This window comes from Melanerpes formicivorus, unplaced genomic scaffold (assembly GCF_026170545.1).
Source record: "Melanerpes formicivorus ecotype bairdi unplaced genomic scaffold, bMelFor1.0.p_v2 SCAF_1, whole genome shotgun sequence".
Taxonomy (NCBI): Eukaryota; Metazoa; Chordata; class Aves; order Piciformes; family Picidae; genus Melanerpes; species Melanerpes formicivorus.
This window is the reverse complement of record NW_027142353.1, coordinates 21368185-21387592: the sequence shown is the minus strand read 5'-3', so window position 1 is coordinate 21387592 and position 19408 is coordinate 21368185. Positions and strand designations below refer to the sequence as shown.

Here is a 19408-nt window from a genome sequence, read left to right as displayed (position 1 = left end):
CTGGGCTCGGCCATCCAGCCTGTTCCTAACCCATTGCAGTGTGCTCCTGTCCAAGCCATGGGCTGACAGTTTGGCCAGGAGTTTGCTATGGGGGACGGTGTCAAATCAGGAGGGAAAAGGAAAAAAAAGCCCTGTGAGTCGAAATAAGGAGAGTCTAACAGAGCAGCACAAAGAGGTAACAGCAATCAGGGAGAACAGTAACACTAATGAAATAGGATGTACAGTGACTGGCACAAAACACAGTGCTGTCCACAATGATCTGGCCCATCCACCTCTATGGCACCACAGTCACCGGCTCAAAGCACTCACTTGTCACAGCCAGCCTTTCTGTTATGTAGCAGGCATGAGGCAGTATGGTAGCAAATATTCCTTGGCTGATTCAGCTACCTGTCTTGGCTATGCCCCACTCCCCATCATCCTGTGAAAGAAAAAACTCAACCCAAAACTTAGCCCTATCTTAGCTGAATGCAGGACACAGTCACAATGACTTAAAGGGGTATGTTGCATACCTACACTGTGAGCAACAACCCAGGCTACAAAAACATGAAATGGGAATAGACACAGTTGATAAAGACAACAGAAAGCTATGGCACTTATAGGAAAATAATAGAATTGCCAAGTTCCAAACTAGAACCCATAACATTGATTGTTTTAGCATGCACATTTTGACTAGAATGTTTATGCAGTATTTTTTCACTATCTTCTAACAAAAATTCTTGTAACTGTAGTCCAGCTCTCAGTGAGAAGCTAGGCCTGAAGTCACTTGATAGGCTCCAAAATTACATTCAATCAATCTAGATGAAAAATACAGCAGGAACAAAATCCTGTTTTCAATTTCAGTCCACCAAAGTTGACACTCATGAGTTCAAATAAATTAATTGGGTTCAACATTTCTAAAACTAACTCCAACCTCGCAGAAACATTTAGAGATGGATTCTGAATTTTATGCATAAACAAATCCTCAATTAATTTATTTTTTTTCTAACCTCTCTATAGTGAGAGGTCTATACTGTCACACTATTTCTGCAAAAATTATCCTCTGAACTGAGGAAATACTAGGAAATAATATATTCTGGTCTTCCCTTTGAAGGAAACATCATATTTCCATCTTACTGAAAGTATCTGATATTCCCTATATTCCTCCTATTTGATTTTTAATATTCCATTGGTGTCATGCCATAAGAATTATTCTCAAGGAATAAATAATGTTGCAGAGGTGGATCTACAAATCTGCACGACACATACACTAGATAGCGCTACATTATTCAAATACTAACACTGCTCATCTAGCATTGGTGATTAGAAATCTAACAAATTTTTAGAGCATAACTGTCTTTTGGACTTTCTGTAGCATAGATTTTCCTAAGTTCTTAAAAAGAGCAGAGACAGAAAAACACATTCAGCCTCATTTTTTTACAAACAATTCTAATTTCAGAGTTTCATTTTGTGCTTCAGTTCTAGGTTCCAGAAAGCACATGAAGAAACACATTTAATGGGTGGCAGACAGTAGATACATTTGCCTTTCCTAGTAAGGTCAGTAAAATTAATATATTAAGAATCTCTTTCTACTCCTCAATATCTACATGTAAAAATTCCTGTAGTACTGCTCTCTGCCATTGTACTTAATTAACTGCTATGTTTATTACAGTAATGTCTTCAGGTCCATGAAAGAATAAATCTCCACTGTATGAAGTACAATACAAATACTAGAAAACTGTCTCCACCTTCATATCCATTTGAAAAAATCTGCATCACAAATTGTGGAAACTACATTCATGTTGCCTGCTGAAAGGTGCTCCCTGGTGATAGCAAAATAAAGTGAATTAAACTATTAAAATGTATTCTCATCAGCTTTCTTTTTGTTTTGTTGCTCTCAACCTTAGGTTATTCAACATCAAAAGATTACATACATGACTGTTTGGGAGTGGGGAGGAGGGAAAAGAATGACCCCCCAAACCCAAAGATACATTAAAAAAGAAAACTCACAGCTATCAGCTTGTTATGTATCAGCCACACAGTATAGTTCAATGATGAATGACCTGTGACATGCTCTGAAATTAAAGGGTAACAGGAAGTCATCAAGAAACCTGTAGTTTGTAATACAATCATAGTTACCTTGAGAAAAGGAACTAAACACAGGAGTTCAATATGATTGCAAACCTTTTAATAATTACCTTGACACCACGAGAAAGCAGTCAGTCAAGGTCCAGCCTAGTATTTCATGGAATTGCAGAGACATTAATCAGAATTTGACCAGTTATATTATTTTCATTTATTTTTCAAATGCTTTTGTGTGGAAGAACAGAAGGGAGGAGATGAGGCAGCTGAAAAACTTGACCTCCTTTGCCTTTTTAATGATGCAGTGTTGATTCTTAGAGTAAGAAATTTGTAATAAATAATACTGTCAGACTCAAGAAAAACTGGAAAAATAAGGGGAAAATCAAATGCAAGGTTCTACAAAGAGATATTTTTACCTATATGTGGTGGGTGGAAGGGCAAGGCCAAGAAGCCTTCTCCCTTCCCCCTTTGTAAAGTAAAAGGGAAAAAAAAATTGAAGGGAAAAGAAAAAAAACTCGCAAGCTGAATTAGCAAAGCAGTGGAGCTATATTTACAAAGCGATGTAGGGTTTGCAGGGAGATATTTACAAATTTACAATATCTACAATATATACAAAGATATACAACAGAGTAACACAGAAATGAGAGTGAACCCCTCTCGGCAGAGAGGGGGGTTCCCCACCTCCTCTTTCCCCTCTTTCCCCCCTTTCCCCAGATTAGGTTAGAAGAGAGAGAGAGCGAAAGAAAGAAGTTAAAAGCAGTTTTGTGTTAATTGGAAAGGAGTTAATACAGGCCTTATCAGTTTTTCTCTCAAGGCCGGAGCCTTGGCAGAAAGCCCAGCACAGGGACAGAGAGCAGCCGCACCGTGGAAAGGCGGAAGCAAGACTGACTGAGAAGTGCTGGAAATGTCCACTTCACTCCCACTTCAGAAGGTGCTTCCTCCCACTCGTCCAATGAAATTAGTTTAGACTATTCCTTCCGTTTACCAACTTCCGTCCACCATGTTCCCTTTCTTAAGGGGGCAACGTCAACCGGCCACAGTCCACCCCTTCTAAACAATTTCATTGGCTGTTCATACTGTCCATCCAATCCAAAACGATATTTACAGTTCGTGAGTAAAGTTCATAGTCCATTCCGGCTATGCTCAGATGTAGATGATTCAAAAGTCCAAGAAAATCAGAAAATGAGAAAAATGGAAAACAGTTCATTTCCTCGCCGACGAAGCGAAGAAAAGGGAAACAGGGATTCTCAGGGTCTCTTAGTTGACTCAGGGCTCTCAGGGATCTCAGGGTTCGTGCACCGTAGATTCCTCGTTGATTCTTCCTCTGGACGCGATGTAGCTGTACAACAGTTCAAAGTTAACCTCTTTCAGCTAAAGTTAAATTTCTTTGTGGAACACACTGAATTTCACCATTCTCTTGCATTACCCAATAAGTGTGACCCGGACCTTCAGCTGAAACCACCCCTCGGATAGGTTTAGCCTCTCCTGAGGGTGAAAATACCCAAACAGTTTTACCTAACAGATTCTTTTCTCTAACAACAGGAACTCTATCACCTTCTACTTTCCGTAGCAAATCTGAATGTGCAGGTCCAGCTCGATTCACTGAACCTCTACTATTTACCAGCCAGGTTGCTTGTGCTAAATGTTTTTCCCAGTTTTTCAAAGATCCACCTCCCATGGCTTTGAGAGTGGTCTTCAACAAACCGTTGTAGCGTTCAATCTTCCCTGAAGCTGGTGCATAGTAGGGAATGTGGAATATCCACTCAATACCGTGCTCTTTTGCCCAGCTCTTTACAAGGTTGTTCTTGAAATGAGTTCCGTTGTCTGACTCAATCCTCTCTGGAGTTCCATGTCTCCACAGGATCTGTCTCTCCAGACCGAGAATGGTGTTGCGTGCAGTTGCATGTGGAACTGGATAAGTTTCCAACCATCCAGTGTTTGCCTCTACCATAGTAAGCACGTATTGCTTACCAGAACGAGAACGTGGTAGAGTGATGTAGTCAATCTGCCAAGCTTCACCATACTTGTACTTGGACCATCTGTCACCATACCACAAGGGCTTAAGTCGTTTTGCCTGCTTAATAGCAGCACAAATGTCACAGTCATGGATGACTTGTGTGATAGCATCCATGGAAATGTCTATGGATCTGTCACGAGCCCATTGGTATGTTGCATCTCTGCCTTGATGTCCTGACGAATCGTGAGCCCACCGAGCTAAGAACATCTCACCTCGGTGTTTCCAGTCGAGATCAAAATTAGAGTCCATGTCTACTTGAGAAACTCTTGCAGCTAGATCTGCCTGATGGTTGTGTTGCTGTTCCTCAGTAGCTTTGCTCTTAGGAATGTGAGCATCGATGTGTCTCACTTTCACTGGAATTCTCTCGATTCGATCAGCAATGTCCTGCCACAGGCTGGCTGCCCAAATGGGTTTTCCTTTTCTCTGCCAACCACTCTTCTTCCAGTTCTTTAGCCAACCCCATAGAGCATTGGCTACCATCCATGAGTCGGTGTAGAGATAAAGCTTTGGCCATCTCTCATGTTCAGCTACGTCGAGAGCTAGCTGGACAGCTTTTACCTCTGCGAACTGACTGGATTCTCCTTCTCCATCTTTCGCCTCTGCAACTCGGCGTGTTGGACTCCACACTGCAGACTTCCACCTTCGCTTGTTCCCAACAAGACGACAGGAACCATCTGTGAACAAAGCATATTTCTTTTCATCATCAGAAAGGTCATTGTAAGGAGGAGCTTCCTCAGCACGAGTCACTTTCTCCTCTGGAGGTTTAGCACAGTTGATGCCTTCAGGCCAACTTGAGATCACCTCCACTAGACCAGGTCTTTCGAGATTTCCCATTCGAGCTCTCTGTGTTATCAGAGCCATCCACTTAGACCAGGTTGAGTCTGTGGCATGATGTGGTGTGGAGCCTTTGCCTTTGAACATCCAATTCAAAACTGGTAATCTGGGAGCTAGAAGAAGTTGTGATTCAGTTCCAATCACTTCAGAAGATGCTTTCACTCCTTCATAGGCAGCTAAAATTTCTTTCTCTGTTGGAGTATAATTAGCCTCTGAACCTCTGTAACCTCGACTCCAGAAACCAAGAGGTCGTCCACGTGTCTCACCTGGAGCTTTTTGCCACAAGCACCAGGTTGGACCATTGTCACTTGCAGCCGTGTACAAAATGTTCTTAATGTCTGGACCATCTCGGACAGGTCCCAGACCCATTGCTTGAATTACCTCTTGCTTTATCTGGTCAAAGGCTGCTTGTTGTTCAGGTCCCCAGTGGAAATGGTTTCTCTTTCGAGTCACATCATACAGAGGTTTCACAATCTGACTGTATCCAGGAATGTGCAGTCTCCAAAATCCCACTATCCCCAAGAAACGTAGGGTCTCTTGCTTGTTTGTGGGATTTGCCATGGTAGAGACTCTATTTACCACATCCACTGGAATGTGTCGGCGTCCATCTTGCCACCGCACTCCCAGAAACTGAATCTCTGTGGTAGGTCCTTTCACCTTGTCTCGTTTGATGGCAAAACCTGCATTCAGAAGAATGTCAATGATTTTGTTACCTTTCTTGAAGACTTCCTCAGCAGTTTTACCCCAGACGATGATATCATCGATGAACTGGATGTGTTCTGGAGCACCACCTTTCTCCAGAGCATCGTGGATCACTGCATGACAGATGCTTGAGCTGTGGATCCAGCCCATTGGCAGCCTGTTGAAAGTGTACTGGATTCCTCTCCAGGTGAAAGCAAACTGAGGCCTGAATTCCTCTGCTATGGGAATAGAGAAAAATGCATTAGCAATGTCTATGGTAGCATACCATTTGGCCTCTTTGGATTCCAGCTCATACTGTAGCTCCATCATGTCTGGTACTGCTGCACTCATAGGTGGCGTCACTTCATTTAGGGCTCGGTAGTCTACTGTCAGACGCCAGTCTCCATTCTGCTTCCGCACAGGCCACACTGGACTGTTGAAAGGTGAATGAGTTTTGCTGACGACTTTCTGACTTTCCAACTGACGAATCAGATTCTGAATGGGCAACAAAGAGTCACGGTTGGTTCTGTATTGTCTGTGATGCACAGTCTGAGAAGCAACCGGCAATTTAATGTCCTGTATCTTATGTTGTCCCACAACTGCAGATTCATCAGAAAGTTCAGGTCTGGCAGACAGCTTCAATTTTTGTCCATCAATTTCTATAGAAGCTACTCCAAAAGCCCATTTGTAACCTCTAGGGTCCTTGAAACGCCCTTCTCTCAGAAAATCAATTCCCAAAATACAAGGTGCATCAGGTCCGGTCACAACTGTATGCTTCCTCCATTGTTTACCAGTTAGACTTATATTAACCTCTACCTTACTTAACTCTTGAGATCCACCAGTGACTCCCAGAATAGTTATAGACTCTGATCCCTGATAATTTGATGGTATTATGGTGCACTGAGCTCCTGTGTCAACCAAGGCCCTGTACTTCCGGAATTGTGAAGTGCCAGGCCACTGGATGTACACATCCCAATAGATTCTATTATCTCTGTTATCCCTCTCCTCCCCCTGGCGGGAGGCAGGGCACCCCTAGTTATGGGGAACATGCGCACATGTGCATTGCACATATTGTGCAGGGTTATAACTTTGCATGTTATAACTGGAACCACTGTTGGAGCCATAAGAGTCATTCTGAGGAACTGTGGAAGTAACAGCTACCCTTCTGGTATTGCTACCTCGGGTTCTGCCACTTTGCAATTCCCTCAGTCTCCTGAAAAGATTAGAAGTTGGTTGGCCATCCCAGCGGTTCATGTTTTCACCAAACTGATCACGCAGAGTTATCCAAATAGTTCTACGTGATTGCCTTGGTGGTCTGTTTTGGAATGACCTGTTTTGGAATGCCCTGTTTTGGAATGACCTCCTTGGAGGACGTGTATTCCTCACAGATGAGACTTGTACCCACCTGGAGGAAGAATTGAAATTATCCCTTTGTGCCAATTGGGATATGGAATTTCTAAATTCATTTTTCAGATCCTTCATGCAATTCTCAATTTTTCCAGACAAAGTTTCAATGGCTGAAACCAAAGAACCACGTGTCATGCTATCCTCCAATTGTCTCATTTGATCACTGAATTGGCCAACCGTGGGAGAAGCTCCACCATAACTTCTTGACACAATTCTGCTTGCCAGAATGTTTGCATAATTGGAAGGAGCAAGTTTGATGATCTTTTTAGCAAGACCAATACCCACAGGAATGTCATCAGGATTCAGAGTTTCATGTTCACCATAGAGTAGCTCTCTAACAGCAAATTCTCTCAAGCGCTTAATTCCCTCATCTATGGTAGTCCAGGGTTTAGGATTCCAGGGAAGATCATCTCGGGAAGGGTATCTCAGGGCAACCGCTATTAAGAGGCGTATCCACAGATTAACCTTACCGAGAGCTTCGCCTAGATGTCTATCTATTCCATTGTCCCTTGAGAGAGTTCCCAACTGAGCTGCTGACTTGTCTCCAACTGTTAGAGCTGAAGCACCTGTATCATAACACCTACTAAGCCAAGCTAGAACTGGCTCCTTATCTGCCCTGGTGAAATCTTTACGGACATTTCTCAATTCCTCCCGTGGTGACGAACAGTCTGTAATATCATCTTGATCTTCATCTCCCTGAATTCTTTGCCTGTAAAATCCTGCTGTCATTCTCCTAAGGATCTCTTTAAGCTGAGAACCACCTTTGCCAGCTGCCTTCCTAACTTCATCTCTATCCTGCTTTGATCTCACTAGGTTAGCTAGATCTTTAAAACAAACCTTCTCTTCCTCCTGAGCAGGATCTTTTAGAGTAGAGGGCCCCTCACCAGGATCAGTCTCCACCTCTTCTTCTCCATCTTGGGCCTTTGCAGCTCTAGTCTTTAAAGGAGCCACCTTAACTGGAGCTGTGTTTGAATTTACAGCCACCTTAATGGAAGCTGACAGGTCCTGAGATAAATCAGCTGCTGGGGCAGTGACTTCCGGTCCCACCGAGGGAGTGGGTGGAAGTGACGTTGCTCCATTACTGGCCGACGGAGAAGAAGAAGAAGGAGAAGGAGTGGGAGAAGGAGTAGGTGCCATGTTGATACCAGCCGATGCCCTTGGCTGCTTGCTAGAATCAGCAAAGTCATTTGGAGCTGCTTTACCAATTAACTTTTTAGCCTTCTTTTTGACTGACACGGGTTCTCCACAGTCCTCGTCACTAGATGACTCTGGGACTGATCGAGAGCCACGGCGTTTTCTTTTTGATCTAGTTTTAATAACAAAACAAGCTCTGGACACCTTTCTCTCTCGCCGCAAAGAGAACAGTAAATATGCGATTACCATCACCAGCAACAGATTTATACACATCAAATAAATCACTTTTGGATCCCAGGCATCACCTAAAGTTACTGTCTCCTCAGGTGGAATCTTAAAACCCTTTATCTCAATTGGGAGAGTGGTGGAGGTAACATTCCTGTATCTCACTGGCCATAGGATATTAATACATTTTCCATACCATAATTTAACTCTATACATAACCCACATATAAATTGTCCGCACCAAATATTTACCCAGGTAATCCAAAATCAAACCCAAACAATACCTGTAAATCAGAGCCCCAAAAATTGAAAAGAATAATCGCTCCACAAACCACAATACCTTCATGTTTGCTAATTCAGCTAGAAAACACTAAATCAATCAAATAATAAATTAAACTAATTATCTGCCCCACGTTGGGCGCCAATAAAAAAAATGTGGTGGGTGGAAGGGCAAGGCCAAGAAGCCTTCTCCCTTCCCCCTTTGTAAAGTAAAAGGGAAAAAAAAATTGAAGGGAAAAGAAAAAAAACTCGCAAGCTGAATTAGCAAAGCAGTGGAGCTATATTTACAAAGCGATGTAGGGTTTGCAGGGAGATATTTACAAATTTACAATATCTACAATATATACAAAGATATACAACAGAGTAACACAGAAATGAGAGTGAACCCCTCTCGGCAGAGAGGGGGGTTCCCCACCTCCTCTTTCCCCTCTTTCCCCCCTTTCCCCAGATTAGGTTAGAAGAGAGAGAGAGCGAAAGAAAGAAGTTAAAAGCAGTTTTGTGTTAATTGGAAAGGAGTTAATACAGGCCTTATCAGTTTTTCTCTCAAGGCCGGAGCCTTGGCAGAAAGCCCAGCACAGGGACAGAGAGCAGCCGCACCGTGGAAAGGCGGAAGCAAGACTGACTGAGAAGTGCTGGAAATGTCCACTTCACTCCCACTTCAGAAGGTGCTTCCTCCCACTCGTCCAATGAAATTAGTTTAGACTATTCCTTCCGTTTACCAACTTCCGTCCACCATGTTCCCTTTCTTAAGGGGGCAACGTCAACCGGCCACACTATAATATAACATACTGCTGACTAGCTAAAGCTAATCTACTAAACCGGAGCAGTATTAATATTACTACATGAGATGGTAGTTTGAATAGTATGCAAGGGGAGGCTAATGACTCTCAGGTATCACTTAAAAGTATTTGAATCTAGAAAATGTGTATTGTGGAGGAGCAATCAGACTGCAAGTGATGGGTACCAGTTTAAAGCCATATCATTAGCCATTAGACCCCCTCATGTGGCTCAGTTGGTAGCGCATCAGACTCTTAAGGGGAAGGTTGTGAGTTCAAGCCTGCAGTGGGCAGTAGTGTCCTCAATACTCTAGTCATGAGGTCTGTGGTGACAGGTTGGACTCGATGATCTTTGAGGTCTCTTCCAACCTTAGGAATACTGAATACTGAAAGTGATACAGAGTGGACTAAACTCTTTCCTCCAGCTAACAAGGCATGAACAATATCCAAGCACTGGCGCTTGGACATTCTGTAACTCAGGTAGCATTTTCAATAGGGCAAAGCACTTTGAATATTAAGTTACAAATCTTTGCTTGTGTTTTAATTCAATATAAAAACAAGAAGTGGAAATTAATGTGTAATGCAATGCTGCAATGTGTCCAGAGATGATGGTAAAGGAACCAGAGAGAACTACTGTCAGTGTGTACAGTTCTGAGACTTTAAAAGGCATGAGGCAAGACAGATTAGATACTTATAAGAAATTTAATTGCTTTTCATACTCTCTTGGAGATTTAATGCAGGCACAAATTAATACAAGCCTATGCATCTTTGTTCTTAGTGAAAGACAATTCCAGATTCTCTTCAACCTTCTACAGGAGCCTCCATACAACATCCACAGAAACAGCCACACATCCCACAGGGAAAATGCCCAGGAGCAATGCAGGTCAGGAAATGACTGATGAATCTGACCTTTACCACTTCATTTGCATGTAATGCAACCAAAACTCTATGGATTACCTTTGATCTCCACATTTTCTTATGTGCTAGCAGCTGCCTTGGGGGCAAGTTCTTCATTGGCTGACTATTTAGCAGGCATGGGATATATTTCCTGTATGTACTATCCAATGTGTCCTTGCCCTGGTACTCCCAATGGTCACAAAATGAAGACATAAATATGCCTCTGGAAGGGGGTTTAGCTGGCTAAGAAGGTCAATAGCATCCTGGCCTTTATCAAAAGCAGTGTGGCCAGCAGGAGTGGGGAAGTGATCATGTGCCTGTGCTTGGTACTGGTGAGGCTGCACCTCAAATACCATCTTCAGTTTTGGGTGCCTCACTACATGAAGGACATTGAATTGCTGGAGCATATCCAGAGAATGGCAACAAAACTGGAGAACAAGTCTTAGGAGAAGCAGCTGAGAGAAACTGGGGTTGTTCAGTCTGGAGAAGAAGTGGCTGAGGGAAGACCTTATTGCTCCCTACAACTACCTGAAGGGAGGTTGTAGTGAGACTGGTGTTGGACTCTTCTGCCTAGTAACAAGTAATAGGATGAGAGGAAATGGCCTCATGTTGCACCAGGGGAGATTTAGACTGGATATTAGAAAAAACTTTTTCACTGAAAGGGTTATCAAATGATGCAATAGGCTGCCCAGGAGAGTGGTTGAATCTCCAAAACACAGAAACATTGAGGTTGGAAAAGACCCTCAGGATCACCAAGTCCAACCAATTACAATACTCTACAAAGTTCACCCCTAAACCATATCCCCAAGCACAACATCCAAACGACTTTTAAACACATAAAGGATTGGTGATTCAACCACCTCCCTGGGCAGCACATTCCAATCCCTGACCATTCTTTAAGGGAATTTTTTTTTTCCTAATATCCAGTTTAAACTTACCCAGTTGTAGATTGGGGCCATTCCCTCTTGTTCTGTCACTAATTACCGTGAGAAGAGACCATCATCAGCCTCTCCACAATGTCCTTCCAGGCAGTTGTAGAGAGCAATGAGGTTTCCTCTCAGCCTCTTCTTTTCCAAACTGAACAGCCCCAGCTCCTTCAGTCATTCTTCATAAAATTTATTCTCCAGGCCCTTCACCAGCTTCACTGCCCTCCTCTGCACTCGCTCCAGCACCTCCACATCTCTCTTGTATTGAGGTGCCCAGAACTGGGCACAACACTCAAGGTGTGGTCTCACCAGAGCTGAGTGCAAGGGGACAATCACCTCCCTACTCCTGCTGGACACAGCATTTCTGATACAAGACAGGATGTTGTTAGATTTCATGGCCACCTGGGCACACTGCTTGCTCACATTCAGCTGTGTGTTGATTAGCACCCCCAGGTCCCTTTCTGCCAGACAGCTTTCCAGCTGCACTTCCCCAAGCCTATAGTGTTGCTTGGGGTTGTTGTGACCCAAGTGCAGAACCTGGCATTTGGCCTCGCTGAAGCTCATCCCAAACTTGGCCCATCGACCCAAGCTATCCAAGTCCCTCTGTAGGGTCTCCCTACCCTCATGCAGATCAACACTCTCACCAACTTGGTGTCATCTGCAAATTTACTGATGACACACTCTGTGTCTTCATCAAGGTCATCATAAAGATGTTAAACAGAAGTCGTCCCAACATTGAATCTTGAGGAACAACACTTGTGACTGGCCAACCGCTGGTTTTAACTCATTGACCACCACTCTTTGGGCCCATTTCTCAAGTCAGTGCTTTATCCAGCAGAGTGTGTGCTCATCCAAGCCACAAGCAGCCTGTTTGTCCATGAGAATTCTGTGGGAAAGTGTCAGGCTTCTCAAAATCTAGGTAGGCAATATGCAGGAGCTTTCCCTTATCCAACAGTTGGGTCATCCTGACATAGAAGGAGATCAGGTTGGTCAGGCAGGACCTTCCCTTCATATATCCATACTGACTTGTGGCAATGCCAGCGACGAGCAGTGTGAGCAATCTGGCAGTGCAGGCCTAGAGCCTGACATGGTGCTAGGCCATGCTCAGCATAAATGCAGAGTCAGCTAGCAGTGTGGCAAAACAGTGCTGTGCCTGCAGCATGTAACTAAAACAAGGCACTGGTAGCTATAAACATGGACAGTTATCTTGGGACAACAGGACATGCACCTGCATCAACAAACCTCGCTGTGTCATTAGTATTTGGACCAATAATCTGTAATAGTGCAATGTGTGGTCACTCATAGGGAACCAATGGAGCTATGCCAACAGGGCACTCCGTGTTTATATAAGTTGTAGCAGTTCCCTTGCTACGCACTTCTGCCTTTCCTGTCTCTTCTTCTTCTACACTTTACTTTAACGTGCTATACTTGCACTACAGGCCTGCTCCATAGGCCTGCACCTCAGGCCTGCACGATAGGCCTGCAACACTGGAACAATAAAGGAACAATACTCGATCATATTGGTCAGCTGTATTGATTCCAATCTCTGTCGCCAATACTGACTGGGCCTGATCCTCTGGTTTTCTCTATTTGTCATGTAATGGCTCTTGGGATGATCTGCTCCATGACCTTCCCTGGTACTCAGGTCAGACTGTCAGGTCTATAGTTTCCTGGATTCTCCTTTCTTCCTTTCTTGTAGATGGGTGTTATATTTGCTCCAGTCCATTGGCACCTCCTCAGTTAGTCAGGACTTCAGGTAAATAATGGAAAGTGGCTTGGTGAGCACATCTGCCAATTCCCTCAGCACCCTTGAGTATAGCCCATTTGGCCCCATAGATCTGTGTACATCTAAACAACCTGAAAGTGTTCAAAAGAGACATAGATGTGGTGCTAAGGGACATGGTTTAGCACCAGACTTGGTAGAGTTAGACTCCATGATCTTACAGATCTTTTATAACAGAAACAATTCTATGATTCTAACCTTCTAAGATCTACTTATACCCTGTATCCCTGGTTTTTTTTTCCCTATCTTCCCTTCAGGAAACATTTTGAAGTCCTCAATAAGAAAACCTCCACTGACCTCTGCAACAGTTTCTCAAGAATCAGAGTTTGCATAGGTCTCAATTAAGGGACTAAACCACGACCTTTTAGCTCACATTTTTAAAACAGATAGTATAGCATTGTCTATGTTGTAAAGTCAGTCCAGAAGAAATACCTATCTTAAAGTAATTCATGAGGGTACGTGAAGTGTTATTTTCTCTTCCAACTAAAAACTGTATCTCATATTAGTATTATCCAGGCTCGTGCTACAAATTAGACACGGCTCATGAAACACTCTAACATCAAGGCAAGGAAATTCTCAATATCAAATGCTCACACAAAGACAGGTCAGAGTTGTGAAAAATACTTCCCTCCAACATCAATTTCCATCTTCATTTTGTCAAATGTTATTAAAGACAGTATTCATGTCATGGTACAAAAACTATTGCTTACCTAAGAATATTTCCCTTTCTCTGACATAATATTCTTATTTATTATTCCCAGTCTAGAAGGGAGAACATAAAGGAATTTTTTCCTTTAAAAGTGCTGTCCACCTAACGTGGGGAAATTTATCAAAAGTTACTGCAAATAATACGGAAAACTCAAACACTACATATAAAATCCATATGGATATGTCCCTGCTTATTGAAACACTGGAAGCCTATTTATCTCAAGTTATCAGAAGATACTTCAAATGATGACAGCTTGCAATAAATAGGGACTAAATCAAACAACATTCAGATGATGGGAGAGGAGCAATAATTTTGGGCATAACCTTAAGTAGAAATGCTTAATGAACTTTGCCTAGATTGGACTTCCTGCAAAAATGGTAGGGAAAACTTCAGAAGCACCCTGTGTAACTCTGTTCCTAGTAATGTCAACATCAGAGCATTCAGCCTTTCTGAAAATATCTCACATTACAAAAGCTTCCCACAATACTAGAATTTTTATAGGTGAGCTTCTCTGTTTTGTTTATCTGTTTAGGAGTACACTATAATTGAAGGGATACAGAGGCTTCAAAATTATATACCTTGAACAGATCAAAGGAATACAAGACATAAAATACCACCTCCTGGAAATTTTATCCCTTAGCTGAGAAGAGTAATGACAATGTTTAGAATGGAATACTCCTATCAAACATATCTGATGACCGTGGTTAGGCAAGCAATACTATCTCAAGCACTTAGAACAGAATATCAGATTTATAAATATTGCATTGTACATTTGTCCTGAAGGGTCAAACCCCAAAACATGCCCTAACCCAGACAATGGGTGTGAACCTGTGAATGTGCAAACCTGGACACTTCCTGGGGTCCAGATGGTCCAGATAAGCATCTATCAGGTATAATTAACTCTGTAACACAGCTGTGAACTCTGTGTGCCCCCAGCCATGTTTAGATATGCCCCATCCTATAGGTTCAGTTATCAGGGTCTGTGTTACCAAAGGACATTAATTGTCTTGGGACAGTATTTAAACCAGACGAGATGGTAGGCAATTTGCTTTGTTCTTACCCAGACAGCAATAAGAGCCAAATGCTGCAAGAATAGCAGCTGAAGGGCTTGTTGCAACAAGCAACAACTACACCCAGGTCTTGCACCTGGACCATGGCAGAAAGGGGAAAAGCTCCAAGACAAATGAATCCCAGAAGAGCTATGGAAAGGCTACAGACTGCTGACAGAGCACCCAAGAGAGAGAGACCCCCTAGCCCTCTCTGAGCCAAGGGCAACTCAAATTATAGTCACAGCATCTGGGAAAATACTGGACAGAGGAGCAAGTCGTGAGTACCTGGCTAACCTTCCACCAAATCCCATTTGTGGGAAACCTCAGATTGCAGCACCTTTATTTCCAATTCAAATCACTGTATTGGAAATTCTTCGATCTGTGTTTAAATCTCTTAGCTCTCTTCATATGTGAAATGTATCACTCACAACCAAATACCAGAACCTGTATCATCAGATCTTGTCCTTGTGGGTGACTTTAACCTGCCAGATATCTGCTGGGAACTTAATTCAGCAGAGAGAAGGCAGGCCAGAAGATTCCTGGAGTGAATGGAGGACTGCTTCCTGATGCAGCTGTTAAATGAGCCTAACGGGTCAGGCTCTGCTTGATCTGCTGTTCTCCAATAGAGATGATGTGATCGTGGGAGGCTGCCTAGAGTGCAGTGACCACGAGATAGTAAAGTTTTCAATATGAAGGGAGATAGGGAGGAGCACGAACAGAACCTTCACCTTGGACTTCCGAAGGGTGAACTTCAGCCTGTTTAAGAAACTTATTTGTAAAGTATCAACCCTCAAGAACCGAGGGGTCCAGGATGGTTGGGCCTACTTCAAACAGGAGCTCCTGAAGGCACAGGAACTGGCAGTTCCCATGTGCTGAAAGATGAGCCAGCAGGGAAGGCGACCGGCCTGGATGAGCAAGCAGCTCCTGGAGGATCTAAGGGGAAAAAAGAGGCTGCATCACCTTTGGAAGGAGGGGAAGGCTTCTCGGGGTATGTTTAAGGAAGGTGCTGAGAGAGCTGGCAGATGAGCTGGCCCAGCCGCTCTCCATCATTTTCCTCCAGTCATGGCTCACTGGTGAGGTCCCAGATGACTGGAAACTGGCCAAAGTGGTCCCCATCCATAAGAAAGGTCGGATGGAGGAACCTGGAAACTACAGGCCAGTCAGCCTGACCTCAGTGCCAGGGAAAATGATGGAACAGATTATCCTGGCGGCAATAACTGCACACCTGAAGGATGGCCAAGGTCCCAGGTCCAGCCAACATGGATTTAGGAAGGGGAAGTCATTCTGCCCCTGTACACTGCACTAGTTAGGGCACACCTTGAGTACTGTGTCCAGTTCTGGGCCCCTCAGTTTAGGAAGGATGTTGACTTGCTGGAACGAGTCCAGAGAAGGGCAACAAAGTAGGTAAGGGGTTTGGAACACAAGCCCTATGCTATTGCTCTCTACAACTACCTGAAAGGAAGTTGTAGACAGGCAGATGTTGGTCTCTTCTCCCAGGCAGGCAGTACCAGAACAAGAGGACACAGTCTCAGGCTGTGCCAGGGGAGGTTTAGGTTGGATGTTAGGAAAAAGTTCTACACAGAGAGAGTGACTGCCCATTGGAATGGGCTGCCCGGGGAGGTGGTGGAGTCACCATCATTGGAGGTGTTCAGGAGGAGACTTGATGGGGTGCTTGGTGCCATGGTTTAGTTGTTTAGGTGGTTTGGATTGGTTGATGGGTTGGACACGATGTTCTTGAAGGTCTCTTCCAACCTCATTTATTGTTGTTGTTGTTGTTATTATTATTATTATTGTTATTATTATTATTAAAGTCCTGCCTCTCCAACCTGATCTCCTTCTATGATCAGGTGACCAGTCTGGTGGACGTGGGGAGGCCTGTGGATGTGGTCTACCTGGACTTCAGCAAGGCCTTTGACACCGTCCCCCACAGCAAACTGCTGGCTAAGCTGTCAGCCCGTGGCTTGGACAGCAACACTCTGTGCTGGGTCAGGAACTGGCTGGAGGGCCGAGCCCAGAGAGTGGTGGTAAATGGTGCCACATCCAGCTGGCGGCCAGTCACCAGTGGCGTCCCCCAAGGATCAGTGCTGGGCCCCACCCTCTTTAATATCTTCATTGATGATCTGGATGAGGGGATTGAGTCAGTCATCAGCAAATTTGCAGATGACACCAAGTTAGTAGCAGATGTTAGTCAGTTAGAGGGTAGAAAGGCTCTGCAGAGGGACCTCGACTGACTGGACAGGTGGGCAGAGTCCAATGGGATGGCATTCAACAAGTCCAAGTGCCGAGTGTTGCACTTTGGCCACGGCAACCCCATGCAAAGCTACAGGCTGGGGTCAGAGTGGCTGGAGAGCTGCCAAACAGAGAGGGATCTGGGGGTGCTGATTGACAGCTGCCCAAACATGAATCAGCAGTGCACCCAGGTGGCCAAGAAGGTCAATGGCATCCTGGCCAGCATGGCCAGCGGGAGCAGGGAAGTCATTGTGCTCCTGTACTCAACACTTGTTAGGCTACACCTTTAGTACTGCGTCCAGTTCGGGGCCCCTCAGTTTAAGAAGGATATTGAGATACTTGAACGTGTCCAGAGAAGGGTAACAAGGCTGGTGAGAGGCCTTGAACACAAGCCCTATGAGGAGAGGCTGAGGGAGCTGGGATTGTTTAGCCTGGAGAAGAGGAGGCTCAGGTGTGACCTCATTGCTCTCTACAACTACCTGAAGGGTGGTTGTAGCCGGGAAGGGGTTGGTCTCTTCTCCCAGGCAACCAGCACCAGAACAAGAGGACACAGTCTCAAGCTGCACCAGGGGAAGTTTAGGCTAGAGGTGAGGAGAAAGTTCTTCACCGAGAGAGTAATTCGTCATTGGAATGTGCTGCCCAGGGAGATGGTGGAGTCGCCGTCCCTGGAGGTGTTCAAGAGGAGATTGGACATGGCACTTGGTGCCATGGTCTAGTCATGAGGTCTGTGGTGACAGGTTGGACTCGATGATCTTTAAGGTCTCTTCCAACCTTAGTGGTACTGTGATACTGTGATACTGTAAATACACTTTGTAAATAAGTTACATCAATGTTTGAAGATACTACTGCCAGGAAATAGTAAATATAAAATATATAAAAATACACATTTTATTACAACATTTACTGGACTTCTGTATTTAAATTTCTAATAGAAATGCTGAGAAAATGGACATTCCAAGCATGATAAAGGCTGTATCTCTACTATAAGATCGAATGAAACTAGGAAAAACTCTAGGCATTGACACCAGGTGGTATGGAAGCGACCTTGATTAGTCCAATAAGGGCTCTTATCCTTTACAACATGGGAACTGATCCCTGGGATGTTCCAGCTTCAAAACCATTCTGGGGATTTGTCTGGAAGGAATCTAGATGGAATATGCCTAAGTCATACCAGAGGACATTCTAACAGTTTGCTAGTAAAGACAACTGCAATACAGCACCTGGGAATGCTCATAGGCACCTCTTTTTGGGTCTGTAAAGCAAGGGTAGCCCCCATGGCCATCAGAATCTTACGAGATTACCAGAGAAGATTTGGTACAGATCAGTGTTAAAATCAAAGTTACAGATTGCAAGAAACAACCACAGGATGGAGTAAAAGTGTTTCCAGGTTCCAAAGGTTTTGATGAAGCCCATGCCATTTACAGAAGGTCAGATAGTAGCCACAGTACTTCTTTCAGATACATGGCATTACATAACTATCAACCTAGTCACTGACTCAAAATCAGGCTACTGTAACTCACTATACTCATGAAAATCCTAGGATTATCCCCTTCACTACCAAAAAATATGGCTTGTGGTGCCACCTGAGTTGAATACAGCACACCTAAATATTCCATGAAGTGTTACTCAACATGATAGCTCTGACTTACAGCACTCTAAACGCAGTGAGTCTTAGGTTCTTAAAAAATCCACAAAACTACAACCAAAAAAATAAAAGGTTTTGTTTCATTAAAGTTTCCATAGCAATTCAAAAGCACAATACATTTATGTCAGAAAGAGCTCACATGTAACCAAGCCTGAAAAAATAGCTTTAAAGTATAAAATATCATATTAATTTCTGTGGATGGTACTTAACCTGCTGAATATGCTTTAGCATTAGCATTTAAGCACCAAAGCATTCCTAAGAAAATAACTACATTATGAAATCTATCTACCAGTCCAGGAAACACTTCTCTGGGAAAAGACAGATATTGATCTGACTTTTCTCTGGAAAAGAAGACATTTGGACTCAAATCCTCAAAATCCCAAGAGGGCTTTAGTCACTGTCACCCTGATTAAAAGCCCCTCTATCCATCACTGACCTAGTGTAGGCATATAGGTCCAGAGCAGTATTCACAGATACTACCTTCAAGCAGAGACAGTTATTTTCCTATAAAGTGACTATTTTGAAGGACAAAATGTAAGCTATACTCTTCTCTTTAATATTTCCTTCTGTCCATTTATACAGCTGCCCACAAAAACTATTTCTGGGAAAAGGACTCACAAAGAGGGCCACAGATTTCTTGGACTGCATTGCTAGCCAATTTCTTATTTCATTTAACCTGTAACATTTCAATAAATATGCTAAAAATGCTGATCTATTTGCAATAAGCTATTAAAACCAAAGAATTTTTTAAATTATACAA

At 43.6% G+C, this 19408-nt stretch overlaps 1 protein-coding gene across 1 annotated transcript in view; it reads right to left on the bottom strand.

Moving 5' to 3' along the window:
- The window catches only part of MYO16 (myosin XVI), a 392532-nt gene that overhangs the window by 301521 nt on the left and 71603 nt on the right, over positions 1-19408 (bottom strand). The gene's annotated exons all lie outside the window — the stretch shown is intronic.